At 41.9% G+C, this 14,825-nt stretch overlaps 1 pseudogene across 1 annotated transcript in view; it reads right to left on the reverse strand.

The window, feature by feature from the left end:
* Window positions 1-2,765: 2,765 nt before the first annotated feature.
* LOC309615323 overlaps window positions 2,766-14,825 on the reverse strand; it is a 37,343-nt pseudogene continuing 25,283 nt past the window's right edge. Inside the window, exons 4-5 of the transcript XR_014249801.1 lie at window positions 6,548-6,745; window positions 2,766-3,210 (exon numbers count right to left, since the gene is read on the reverse strand). The product of XR_014249801.1 is annotated as an uncharacterized misc_RNA (transcript). The remainder of the gene's footprint in view (window positions 3,211-6,547; window positions 6,746-14,825) is intronic.

Here is a 14,825-nt window from a genome sequence, read left to right on the forward strand (position 1 = left end):
CTGACAAACTCTAGGCTATTAAAGTACCGTTCAAACATGAGGAAATTACTTCAGCTTCACTTTCCCTCGTGGGGGAACAAGTCATTTTACGCACGTAATTATATAATATTTCATGGTAACCCATGTGCACACTGATAACTGAAACAGGCCGTCTCCAAGCGGCCTTCCGCTCCCCGCCTCTCCCTGCTCTGCCCTTGCTCACACCTCTTCACCCCTCAAGGTCCTCCTTGTCCACAGACCTTCCCAGTTCCTCTAGGGCACACGTGTATCTCTTATTGGAAACCTACTGCGACTAGGGCCTGAACATGCAGTTCAGCATTTAACTGCCCCCTACTCTGTACATGTTTGCTACTTGATCTTCCTTCTCCACCCAGACTGAAAGCAGAAACCATGGTTGACTCTAATTTTGTATCACTGCAATGGCTAAGCCAGATCTGTGGTAAGTCCATCATGTTCTCTTGGATATACCATCGCAACACAATAATTCACCGCGCTGTTTCCAGGTTAAAGATGGTCCCTTGGGATCATTTTGATCACCTCTCCTAGAACTCTCCATAGGCCTGGAGAGCTCAAAAGAGTGGATTAGACATTAGCTAGTCATTTTCCAAATCATATAAATTATAAACCCTTATATATTATTAACTATGATTGGATTCATATAAACTTGTCACATTTCCCAGTGTGGAACTGTTATATAAATGAGTCAAAGGTAACCTCTGTATACTGGCCCATAGGTTGATTATTTCTTCACTGCAGACAGAGACCCATTAGCTCAAAAACCCACTGGCAGCAAACTCAAATTTTATACATTTAAAACAGCCCAAATGATTTTCTCCACAATAAAAAAAAAAAAAAAATAGCCCCAACAAGCAAATCTGTAGCAATTTACAGTCTGCCTGCTCTGCATACCCCACAAAACCTCACCCAACAGCTCGTACCTTGAGAAAACAGGGCCTTGCGGTTATAAGGCCCCAATCTGCTGTCCTTTGGAGCTCGGGGACACGGAGACGTCCCACTGTGCTGCTGAGAGACGCCATCTGACGTACAAAGCCCCCTCCCCAGATCTTCCTCTCCCCGGGAGCCCCTCTGCCCTCTGCCCTTCCTGAGGGGGGACAGACTGCTGCTATGAGGGACACCCCCATGTGCAAGCCTGGCGAGGCCTCACACAGTAAGCTCGGGTGTGCCACTGCTGCTCTTCTCCTGGTCGTGTGCTTTTCCTCGACTGGCCCCCAAATACCTCAAACCTCTATAGTAATGCACGATACTCTATATTCATTTCAAGGGATGTTAATAGATTCTACCTGCAAAATATGGTCTGATGGTGAATTTAGTCTGGAAATGCTGTGAGACTTTTTTACTCCGGGGCATCTCAGAGCCTTAGCCATATCAACATGCATTGCAAATCTCCAAGAGAGGAATGAAAACTCAGTGTGTTTCACCACGGAACTATTTACTGGGAGCATCTTGTGCATGCAGAGGCCTGGCCAGGTTCGGAGTCCTCCCTCCCCTCAGCGCCCCTGCCCCCTGCCCGCGGATGTTTTCCCCTCCAGCTGGAGGATCACTGCATAGCGATATTGCTATAACCCTGAACACCCTTCTCATTCCAGGGCCCCAGAGAAAGCACTAGTCATGCTAGTGACTACAGGCCAACTTGACAAACGGGTAGGTCTTTTCTCAGATGTTCTGACTTGTCTTTCCCAGTAATTCACAAGTACAGAATTTGTAATTTTGCGTAATTTTGCAGGTTCTATGGGTTGCGCATCTTCTTCTTAAAAGGTCACTTTTTGTCTCTGCTTTGAAACCTTTCAAAGCTTCTGACTAGAAAAACTTTAAAGCCTCCATATAGTTTTCTCCCATTCTCACCAGCATTTAGCACAACGCAAGTCATATATTAGGTGCTCAGAAAATACTTCTTGCCTAACTCACTGGAACATATTTACCTGCTCCTATATGGTAAGAATGCCAGTTTTCATTATAGTATTAGTTATGCGCTAAGCAATGCTACAATAAACATTTCAGCAAATTTAACATTTTCTCATTTACTTTCATTATATGATCAAACACACAAGGTTAAAAATCACAGATAAGATTAAGAAACTTTTAAATGGAAAAATGATAAATTTTCTAGATTCTATCAGTGGTTTTCAAAGTTTTAAACCTTAAAAAATTTTAAATAACATATCATAACATTCCTGTAAAAGAATCAGTGACAGACCCAGCATTTAAAGCTAGAAAGCAAAGGTGTTCTATGATTCAAACCATGTTATCTGACCCTACAACAATTACTGCTTCCATACAGAAATCTCATGGCTTCTAAGAATTTAACTGCTCTCTATTTCTGAAAACAAACTTGAGGCCCATGATGGTGCTTAAGAGCTCAGTCCCCAGGGCCCAAAATACAGTAAAACCATTTTTAAGTGACTTTGGTTCAAATTACTTTATTTCAAATTATTTAACTTTATTGAGCCTCAGTTTTCTTATCTATAAAATAGGAATATCAATGGCACCTAAATCAAAGAGTAGCTGTTAGGCAACAGAAATATGATAGTATTTGTAAGGCAGCTGGTATATGCTAAGCACTCAGCAAACACTTATGATTATTGGTATTGCTATTATTGCTACTGTTGAGGTAGGATTCCAAAGTGCACACATAGCATGACTGAATTTCATAAAAGGGCGAGATATGTGTAAATGTACGTATACAATATATATTCTTCCATACATATAACATTTACATGTTTAGGTGTGTGTGTGTGTGTGTGTGTGTGTCTGTCTGTCTCTGTTTAGGGAGAGAGAGTTTGTGAGAGAGACTCATAGAAAAAGGATTTGAAGAAAAAGAACCACCCCATTGGTCACCTGATGATCAATGAATAACTACATATTTTCATTCTTATACTTCACTGTATTCTTCAGATCTCCCATGAACACACATTGCCTTTGCAAATACAACAATTAAAATGCTATTTTTAAAAAACTCTTGAAGATGAACCACATGTATTTGAAGTGTAATATCTATAAAAATTTTGTTCACATTTTGCACAACAACTAGAGAAATATGTTATCTTTCTCATTGCTTTAATAATCCTGCTTATTTCTTTTCGTAATGGAATAACTATGAAGCACAAAATAAAAAACATTACCCTCTGTAAGCTCCACTCGGTTCCATCATGTCCTATCTTTATATATCTTACCAACGCTTCTTAACTCAACCTGAATGAAATGCAAAGAAAAAATTAGAAGACAGTTGTAAGTTAAGCATGTTAAAAAATTCTCTTCTTAACGAAATGCAGTTTTTGTTCCTAGTAGTTGAATAGCTCTCAGGGACCCTTTCAGAGTCTAGAGATTAAGCCCTCCCGAGAAGCTATCAGTGGGCACCACAGACACAGAATATGAGACAGAAATATCATGAGGCTTGACAAAAAAATATGCAGAAGGAGTCAGCTGAAAGAACAGGGTAAGAGCATGCATATGCTCAGTTCTCTGACTGCCGCAGTCTCACTGGAAGCCAACGTCTTCCGAGCTCAGTTCCAATGACAGAAAGATGGGCTCTTATTTTAAGAAGAAAAAAACCCAATTTTCATCAGAGTTAAATATAGCTATTTCTACAAGCTTAAGAAGAAGTACCAGTGAGTCTAGAACTTCCTTCTACTCTGAAAATCCTCTCAGTTAGACTCATAGGCTAAGACATAGAGGTTTAAAGTTCACGGAAGAGAAACAAACTTGCACACACAGCATGTGCACCTGCTTAGTGTCTGACGTGGTCCAAGACTATCTGTTATCCAGGTGGCATTGTGGAGAACTGGCTTTGGAATCACTTTGGGCTCAGGTGGTATCTTGGACGTTGCGATCTGGGTAAAATAGGTTGTTTTACATCTCTGGTCCTCAGTTTCTTTATGGGTTGAACAGACATAATGTCTGTTGCATACAATTTTCAGTTCAACTAAATTAATGTTTATGTAACATATAATGTAGGAAATGTGCAAGGCCACAGGTATACAAAGATGAAAGTGATGGCATAGTTCCTAACTCAGAGAAATTTCTAGTCTAGTGAGGGAGATAGATTTATAAGCAGACATTTTCACTATAATATGTCTAGGCCATTGAACTGTGAGGATTCAGAAGGGCAATACACCACCTTGTTATTTAATAACTTAAATAAGTGAAATAAGTCAGACAGAGAAAGACAAACACCGTATAATATCACTTATATGTGGAACCTAAAAAATGATACAAATGAATCTATATGCAAAACAGGAGCAGACTCACAGACAGAAAACAAAGCAGTGGTTACCAAAGGGGAGAGGGAAGGAGGAGGGACAGATTAGTGGTATGGGATTAACAGATACACACTACCATATAGAAGGTAGATGATCAACAAGGATATATTTCATAGAACAGGGAATTATACCCATCATCTTATAATAACCTATAACGGAGTATAATCAGCAAAAATACTGAATTACTATGCTGTACACCTGAAACTGACACAATATTGTAAATCAACTATACTTCAATAAAAAATATTAAAAGAAAGTAAAGGATGCAGAAAACCATTAGTGTCTACACAGACTACCTGGGGATCCTGTTAAAATGCGGATTTTGATTCAGTCTGTCTGGTGTGGGACCCAAGAGCCTGGCTGTGTCACAGGCTCCCAGGCGATGCCCGCGCTGCTGGCCCGGGGTCTGCGAGGCCCTGAACTCCTGGGGGCTTCTGTACCCAGCCCTGATCTCTGCAGTCGAGGTAGGAGCTTAGAGCTGGCTGAGTCCTGCTCTCACTTCACAGCCAAGAGGGACATGTGCTGGTGCCACTGGCCAGGAGAGAGTCCTCGGCAACTGTAATGATACCCACCTCCCAGGGGCACTGCCCATCGCACACGTTCCCAGACAGTCTTTAAACCTCACGAGCCTTTTAAATAAGTAGAATTATTACCCACCTCCCCCTCTTTACTAGGAAGGAAATCAAAGATTAGTGAGAATAAGTAATCTGTTCAAGGTCACACAGAACTAATGAGTGTCCCATCTGGATTTGAAACTGGTCTCTATAACTCCAAGACCTCTGTTCTTAACCAATTTACTACATTCTCTATAGGTCAATAGGATTTTTAAAACGTATATACATTTTCTCTTTTTGTCATCAGACTACCTTGGAATTTAGGGAAAGAACAGATACCATTTCCTCCATTCTATATGTAAATATAATCCTGGCCTGGAGAAAATAAGGGACACATTCAAGGTCACACAGTGAACACACAGAAAGCTAGGGCTCTGACCCAGCCCACCTGAGTCGCAGTCGAATGCTGCAACTGGGATTCTCAACCTTGGCTGCACTGTACAGTCAGCTGGGAAGCTTCTGACAACCTCAGTGCCCGGGCTGCACCCTAGAATTGGAATGTCTGGCGGTGGAACAAGGAGGCTTTGGCGGTTTTTAAAGCTCCCCAGATGATTCCAATGTGCAATCAACACTGAGAATCTACGCCAGCCACTCCAAGACAGGACCCTGGGTGAACCTTCCCAGGAAAACCTTGACAGGATTTACCGACACCTTAAATACACACACCACAAAGTATACTCTCGGTCATAGACTTTTGTGGGGTTGCCCAGGGATCTAGCCGTAACGCGTGCATGTTGAATTCTAAACGATCATCTTCAAATAATCTTTTGAAATGCACGTGTTGTATAAGGTAGGACTGCCTGTGAACTGGCCCAAAGTGCTCCTTCATGACTGCAGTCCTGACTGAAAACTTAATGGTTGCAAGAGAAGAAGGCCAGGCTCAGGTCTGAAAATCCATAAACTACGTGAGTGTTAGTGATGGCCATGTGCTACAGCCTAAGCAGCCTTGGCTTCCCGGTGACTCGAGTTGGCCCCAGTCATTCCCTATTCTCTGTCTAGTCTTAGGACACAAAGGAACATCCCCCAGGGAGAAACACTGCCCTTGAACAATGCACCAAAGACCTGTTTAGCTTTCACCCTGTGGGAGTGCGGTGAATTAGCGAAGTGGAACGTCATTGTCCAAAACCCTGAGGAACTGGGGGAAGCAACCAGCGATTCTCAAAACAATGCAGCTCAGTGTTCTCTGATGCTAAGGAGAGAGCTATTCAAATGAGCATCGGCAGAACCTCAGAAAACGGCCTCTGAAGATGTCAAGAAAATGATTTCACACCCATACAGGTCAGCGGAGCAACATCTAAGAGTATATGCAAGCATATAAAAGAAGGGTTTTTCATCATCAGAACAATCTCTAAATGGCTAATAATCTGGTTATAATTTGAGTTGAGGTTGACAGTTTATGGGGCGAGTTTCAAACCAATGGCCTAACAGGAGCTGTTTTTAAAGAAAGCAATTATCTTCTACAACTTGGCTTATATAAGATATGTAGGGGGGAAAATGCTTCCTTTGATCATTACAATCGGCATTAGCACCATTCACGGGGATTCTAATGGGCCAGAGATGTATTTTATACAGGACACACACACAGTCACACCCTCTGTGTTACAGAAATTCCTTCGAAATGTTCATAAAGCCAACAGGATGGCCAGCGCTGCTCACCTGAAACGTATCTTCCTGTCTGGGAAGAACAGCTGCTCTGGGCTGTCCTTGCCGAGAGGGATTGGTCCAGCGACTCCTGGGTCTCCGTACACCCAGAGTGTGACACCGGCTCGAGTCCCTGCGTCTCCCGTCACACTAACACCTTCCATTCATCTTCCGACAGGGGAGTCTCAGGGCTTTGGGAAGGTCTGATTTCTGCTATGGGGGAAAAGCAGCACATCAGATGCCGCATCAGGCTGACAGAATCTTTTGTCACCTGGAGCCCAAGGACATCAACCCTGAGTGGGGAGGGCTGGGGTGGGACAGGGAGGCCCCGAGCGGCTACAGCTCCCGGGAGTTGACTTGTGCTTGTCTCCTCACAGCAAGGTTCTGGTCAACTGAAGCTCAACTACTTGAAGTAAATTAAATTAGAGCGTTAAACATCTGACATGCCTAGCAATCTTTCACTTGTCCTCAACACAGCACGGGTACGTGCTGGAATTTGCAGTTTTCTCATAAATCTGCCTGCCTGGCTTACAGATTTTTAGGCAGAACTACTACAATATAAATTAACAAAAGAAAAGTGCAATTAAAACACATTTTCAAATGAGATGTAAGAATGACCGATGAAAGAGAGAGAAAATTTTTTGAAATGTTTCTGGAAAAAAAGGTACCCTACCAGAGAGAACAGTGAAAAGATTTGGAACCAAAGGTAGGAGTGTCACAAATGCAAATGGTTTCTGAGGTGCTTTGAGCAGTCTAGCCTGCAGTGGTGGGGGAACAGGTCCTGCCCAGTAGCAGCCGCAGCCGCTGGCTGTCACCGAACAGCCACTCCTCGTCTGCACGAGATGCTCAGGAAGCGGGTTACAGTTGCCGCCTTCTCTGCACTCGCTTAGCCTGTCCCCGCACCGAAGGAGATGCCGGGTACCAAGCCGCACGGCACTGGCGTCTGGACTGACCCTAGAACCTCACGTCAGATCTTCACTGATACTTCCGGGTAGAAATATCGCAGACTTGGGAAATGAGACAAATCTCCTCAGGTCGAATGGCTAAAAGGAAGCCAAGACTCTTCCTTGAAACTACAGGCAACCCTAGGTAGCGCCTAGGGTCTCATGAGTACGGCACCAGCATTGATGACAACAAAGCCAGCAGATAACCAGCTATTTCCCACGCTGATGAAGAGACGTTAGGATAAAAACCACACACACAAAAGCTGTGAGCCCTGAGAAAGAACTGGCATTCATGTTTAATAGGTGCTCCTTCTTTACTATCCTGGGTAATTTCTGTCATTGTAACAGCAGGCATTTCTTCCCTTCAATTGTAATAATAAGCACCATTTATCAAGCTCCTACTACGTAGTAGGGTCTGTGTTGAACGCTTCATATTCATTTCTCATCCCATGAAGTAAGTCAAATTCTGATGTCCATTTTAAGACGAGAAAAAGAGGCAGAGGTTAACTCACATGCCCAAGTCGCGCAATAAGGAAACAACGGGATGTCACACTCCGAAGCCTCGGTGCTTAAACAAGCCAGACGGGTGCTGGCTGCTCCAGCAGACACGGGTTCCCCGGGACACCAGACCTTTCACTCTGTGCCGAGCGCTGCCCTGAACACTGGACCTGCAGCGTCACATCAACCTTGCTCGTCCCTCACACTATCCTAAGAGGCACTGAGCCCTATCAAACGGGTGGACAGGCCAGAACTCAGAGGTTAAATCGTCTGCCCAGAGCTACACAGGCAGCAACAAAGAACTAAACTTGAACCCTAGGCAGGCAAGCGTGAGCCCCATGCCATCCTGGATGAAGTATCAAAGGTCGCTGCCCTGGGAAAGATCACAAAAATTGGTCCAACGAACTTGCTGACACAATCTAACCTTCAACACCCAAATGCTGGCTGGGCACACATGACTGCTCTTCTCGCTATTTCTAGTCAAGCACCGTCAGGAACCTTGCAAACCCACTTGGAACTTCTCCAGACCCGAGACGAGAGTGCTGTCAGATCTCTAGTGAGGAAAACTCCGCAGCACATCCGTGAGTCCCAGAGAGCAACAACCAGTGATCCAGGTCAGTAAGAGATGCTGTAGGAGGCTAATCATTTAATCAGTATCTTAGTCATCAAAAAGGATTATTTTTACTGCATTCAAGAAAAACTTTATGTAGTTCTTATTATTTCGCTGGGCACTGTGTGTGGTTCATGGCTCTCTAAATATTAATGACAGAGATTAACATTTTGAAAAATAATGAAAATCTCAACCTGGAGATACACATTGCCTAGTGGGAAAGGCAGATGTATAGGTATTTGATTTCAAACAAGCAGACGCACTCATAGAAGACAAAAGAAATGCTATGAAGCTGAGACGTAGCAGAGAGCAGGGAGTGATTGACTGTGGAGGGGCAGGCAGGAGGGGCGTCCCTGAGGGAACCACATGCTGAATGTATGACGATGAATCAGAATTTTGCAGAAAGAAGAAGGGAAGGGCATTCCAGGTGGAGGGAACAGCAGGCCCGCACGTACAAAGGCTTGAAGCAGCGGGCACGATGGGAGGACCACTCATGGTGACATGTGTTGACCATGACATCACAAAGACATCACATGAGAAGAGGAGAGACAGTGAGATGGTAGAAGGCACGGGCAGGTGGGGAGGGAGTCGGGACACAGTTGTGCGGGCACCATCTGCTAAAGTCTGGTGGTGAGGTGATCGGAGTATTAGAAACATCAGCCTGAAACGGGTAAGCTGTATGGAGCAGGGAGAGACCCGGGCAGGAAGGCCAGCGAACGAACAATGAACAGGGAACAGCAAACAGACCAACGAACGCTGGGGTGGGGTCCAGAGACCGTGGTTACTTGGTTTTAGCTTTCCGGGTGTGCACACACAAGTGTGTGTGTCTGCATGTGTGTGTGTGCGTGTGTGTCTAAGTTCAGCTTGTTTGTATGATTTAACCTGCAAACAAGTTGCTAGTCTCCAAAGCCTCTTCTTCCCGGTCTAGCATTTTCACAAACATAAAGCATTTGCACGAACACAGCACATCTTCAGAGTGCACTCACTTACAAAAATTGATGACTGAACTGGTGTAACCTGTAATATAGAACAATGTATCAAAGTTTGTGTTGTTGTCAATTAAATATGAATTCAATCCAATGCCCTGATCTTTTGGAAGTGAACCAAAGTCCATTAGTCTCAGACCATAAATTTATCCATTTGAGAAACATAAAAGCACTTGCTTTTGTCGACTGGAGATTTAAAACATTCTAAGCTGGAAGAATATTTGATGGGGACTCTGGATTAACTGACAGACCCCTTCAGGGTGTTTCTGAATAAAATCTATAGTTCTGAACAAACAAGATTAGGCAGATATTGGTAATTTTTGAAACTGAGCAATGGATACCTGAGGACTCATTATTCCATTCTCTCTACTTTTATGTATGTTTGAAATTTTCCATAATTAAAAGTTTCTTTTAAAAAACAAGATTTCTTCCTTGAGCTCTACTTTCCCTAACAGAACCAGCAACATAATCCAACCTATAGCCCTCAGGAGAGCGCTGCAAATTCAGGCACTGCACCTCTATTTACCGCTACAAAAGCACCATTTACTGTATATGCGGTATTATAAGTTCTAAACCTTTGTCTCCCTTTGATGTAGATGAGAACAGTCCTATTTTTCTTTTTTAATAAATGAGCATTTTGAATACAGAGGACAGGTTTATTTTATCTACAATACCTAATCCCCTGAACAATGAATGAACACCTTGCCCTACCCTGAAAGTACACTGACAAACATAATCTCATTCTTCAGGAGATGATAGTTGTTTCTGATGTCTTTGAAAGTATGAAATAAGTCTTCTGAAGTATTTTTCAACTAACATGATTTTAATATGAATGGCTAATGTAACCCAAATCTATCTAGAATGACAGCTAAATTGCAAACGCAAGAGGAAGGTATTCTTGCGAGAAACAAATTTTAACTATGGTTTGGTAGAGGTAGAAAGAAGACAACTGAAGAGAGTCATGATCTAATTAATCAGCAATGAATGAGAGTCTTCTAGGTAATGTTCATATGGGAAGAGATGTTTTTCCCACCTAAGTCATGGATGCTTATAAAAATCATTTCTACTGCAACCAGAGAAGGCAAAGTTTAAACAAGTCACGGGCATTTCGTAGATGGCATTTGTATTAGGAGAGCTTTATCATCTGGATTTCCAGGATTTCATGTCCAAATCCAAAGTCTGTGCCATGTCAGCATTTAGAATAGCTTCATAGGGGCTTCCCTGGTGGTGCAGTGGTTAAGAACCCGCCTGCCAATGCAGAGGATGCCAGTTAGAGCCCTGGTCCGGGAAGAGCCCACAAGCCTAGGAGCAACTAAGCCCATGCGCCACAACTACTGAGCCTGCGCTCTAGAGCCCATGAGCCACAACTACTGAGCCCATGTGCCACAACTACTGAAGCCCGCATGCCTAGAGCCTGTGCTCCACAACAAGAGAAGCCCCCGCAATGAGAAGCCCGCACACCGCAACCAAGAGTAGCCCCCGCTTGCCTCAACTAGAGAAAGCCCATGCACAGCAATGAAGATCCAACACAGCCAAAAATAAATAAATAAAATTTTTTAAAAAAGAGGTCTTAGAGCAGCACTCTGGCTGCTGTGTGACAGACGGTCTCTGGAAGAAGCAGAGCTGAAGCCCAAGGCTAGTTAGGCAGCTACAAGGTCATTCATCATGAGAGAGTGTTCGACTTGGGTCAGAGTGACAGCGGAGAAGAAGTTGGGGCGAATTCTATCAAGTATTTAGAGAAGAGCTAACACCTATCCTTCTCAAACTCTTCCAAAATACAGCAGACTCATACTCCCAAACTCATTTCACGAGGCCACCATCACCCTGATACCAAAACCAGACCCAGATGTCACGAAAAAAGAAAACTACAGGTCAATATCACTGATGAACATAGATGCAAAAATCCTCAACAAAATACTAGCAAACAGAATCCAACAGCACATTAAAAGGATCATACACCATGTTCAAGTGGGGTTTATCCCAGGAATGCAAGGATTTTTCAGTATACACAAATCAATCAATGTGATACACCATATTAACCAATTGAAGGAGAAAAACCATATGATCATCTCAATAGATGCAGAAAAAGCTTTTGACAAAATTCAACACACTTTTATGATAAAAAACCCTTCAGAGAGTAGGCATAGAGGGAACCTACCTCAACATAATAAAGGCCATATATGACAAACCTACAGCCAACATCATTCTCAATGGTGAAAAACTGAAATCATTTCCACTAAGATCAGGAACAAGACAAGGTTGCCCACTCTCACCACTATTATTCAACACAGTTTTGGAAGTTTTAGCCACAGCAATCAGAGAAGAAAAAGAAATAAAAGGAATCCAAATAAGAAAAGAAGAACTAAAACTGTCACTGTTTACAGATGACATGTTACTATACATGATGCCACCAGAAAACTACTAGAGATAATCAATGAATTTGGAAAAGTAGAAGGATACCAAATTAATGCACAGAAATCTCTTGCATTCCTATACACTAATGGTGAAAAATCTGAAAGAGAAATTAAGGAAACACTCCCATTTACCACTGCAACAATAAGAATAAAATACTTACCTAAGGAATAACCCTACCTAAGGAGACAAAAGACCTGTATGCAGAAAAGTATAAGACACTGATGAAAGAAATTAAAGATGATACAAACAGATGGAGAGATATACCATGTTCTTGGATTGGACGAATCAACATTGTGAAAATGACTATACTACCCAAAACAATCTACAGATTCAATGCAATCCCTATCAAACTACCAATGGCATTTTTCACAGAACTAGAACAAAAAATTGCACAATTTGTGTGGAAACACAAAAGACCCCAAATAGCTAAAGCAATCTTGAGAAAGAAAAACAGAGCTGGAGGAGTCTGGCTCCTGGACTTCAGACTATACTACAAAGCTACAGTCATCAAGACAGTACGGTACTAGCACAAAAACAGAAATATAGATCAATGGAACAGGATAGAAAGCCCAGAGATAAACCCACACACATATGGTCACCTTATTTTTGATAAAGGAGGCAAGAATATACAATGGAGAAAAAACAGCCTCTTCAATAAGTGGTGCTGGGAAAACTGGACAGCTACATGTAAAAAAATGAAATTAGAATACGCTTTAACACCATACACAAAAATAAACTCAAAATGGATTAAAGACCTAAATATAAGGCCAGACACTATAAAACTCTTAGAGAAAAATATAGGCAGAACACTCTATGACAAATCACAGCAAGATCCTTTTTGACCCACCTCTTAGAGAAATGGAAATAAAAACAAAAATAAACAAATGGGACCTAATGAAACTTAAAAGCTTTTGCACAGCAAAGGAAACCATAAACAAGACCAAAAGACAACTATCAGAAGGGGAGAACATATTTGCAAATGAAGCAACTGACAGAGGATTAATCTCCACAATATACAAGCAGCTCATGCAGCTCAATACCAAAAAAACAAACTACCCAATCCAAAAAAGGGCAGATGATCTAAACAGACATTTCTCCAAAGAAGATATACAGATTGCCAACAAACACATGAAAGGATGCTCAACATCACTAATCATTAGAGAAATACAAATCAAAACTACAATGAGGTATCTCCTCACACCGGTCAGAATGGCCATCATCAAAAAATCTACAAACAATAAATGCTGGAGAGGGTGTGGAGAAAAGGGAACCCTCTTGCACTGTTGGTGGGAATGTAAATTGATACAGCCACTATGGAGAACAGTATGGAGGTTCCTTAAAGAACTAAAAATAGAACTACCATATGACCCAGCAATCCCACTACTGGGCATATACCCAGAGAAAACCATAATTCGAACAGAGTCATGTACCACAATGTTCACTGCAGCACTATTTACAATAACCAGGACATGGAAGCAACCTAAGTGTCCATTGAGAGATGAATGGACAAAGAAGATGTGGCAGATATATACAATGGAATATTACTCAGCCATAAAAAGAAACGAAATTGAGTTATTTGTAGTGAGGTGGACGGACCTAGAGTCTGTCATACAGAGTGAAGTAAGTCAGAAAGAGAAAAACAAATACCATATGCTAACACATATATATGGAATCTAAAAAAAAAAAAAGTTTCTGAAGAACCTAGGGGCAGGAAAGGAATAAAGATGCAGATGTAGAGAATGGACTTGAGGACACGGGGAGGGGGAAGGATAAGCTGGGACGAAGTGAGAGAGTGGCATGGACATATATACACTACCAAATGTAAAATGGATAGCTAGTGGGAAGCAGCCGCATAGCACAGGGAGATCAGCTTGGTGCTTTGTGACCACCTAGAGGGGTGGGATAGGGAGGGTGGGAGGGAGACGCAAGAGGGAGGGGATATGGTTATATATGTATATGTATAGCTGATTCACTTTGTTATACAGCAGAAGCTTTACGCCATTGTAAAGCAATTATACTCCAATAAAGATGTTAAAAAAAAAAAAAAGGGAACACTTGTGCACTGTTGGTGGGAATGTAAATTGGTGCAGTAACTATAGAAAACAGTATGGAGGTTTCTCAAGAAGTTAAAAATAGAACTGCCATACAATCCAGCAATTCCACTTCTGGTTATTTACTCAGTGGAAATGAAAACAGGATGTCAAAGAGATATATGTACTCCCATGTTTATTGCAGCATTATTCAAAATAATCAAGATGTGGAAACAATCTGAGTGCCCCTAAACGGATGAATAGGGAGCAAAAACATATATAATACATAAATAATAATGTATATAAAATATCCTCAGCCATGAGAAAAAAGGAAATCCTGCCATTTGCAGCAACACAATGGACCTTGAGGACATTATGCTGAGTAAGGTAAGTCAGACAGAGACAAATATGATAGCACTTATATGTGGAACCTAAAAAAAGCTGAACCCGTGAAATCAGAAAGTAAAATGGTGGTCACCAAGGACAGGGGTTGGGAGGAGGGGGATAATAAGAGAAATATTTAAGGTGCAAACTGGCAAATAAGACCTGGAGATCTCGTGTACATTATTGTGATTATAGACAACGATATTGTATTATAAACGTCAAACTTACTGAGAGACTAGATCTTAATTATTCCCATCACAGAGAAGAAATAAATAAACGACATTGTAGAGGTGTTAGCTAATGTTACAATGGCAATCATATTGCAATATATAAATGTATCAAATCAACATGTTGTACACCTTAAACTTAAAAAAGAAAATTTAACAATGGTAACATTTTTAAATGTTTCTGCCAGAAAAAATTTGC

This window comes from Balaenoptera borealis (assembly GCF_965194805.1).
Source record: "Balaenoptera borealis genome assembly, chromosome: 17".
Taxonomy (NCBI): domain Eukaryota; kingdom Metazoa; phylum Chordata; class Mammalia; order Artiodactyla; family Balaenopteridae; genus Balaenoptera; species Balaenoptera borealis.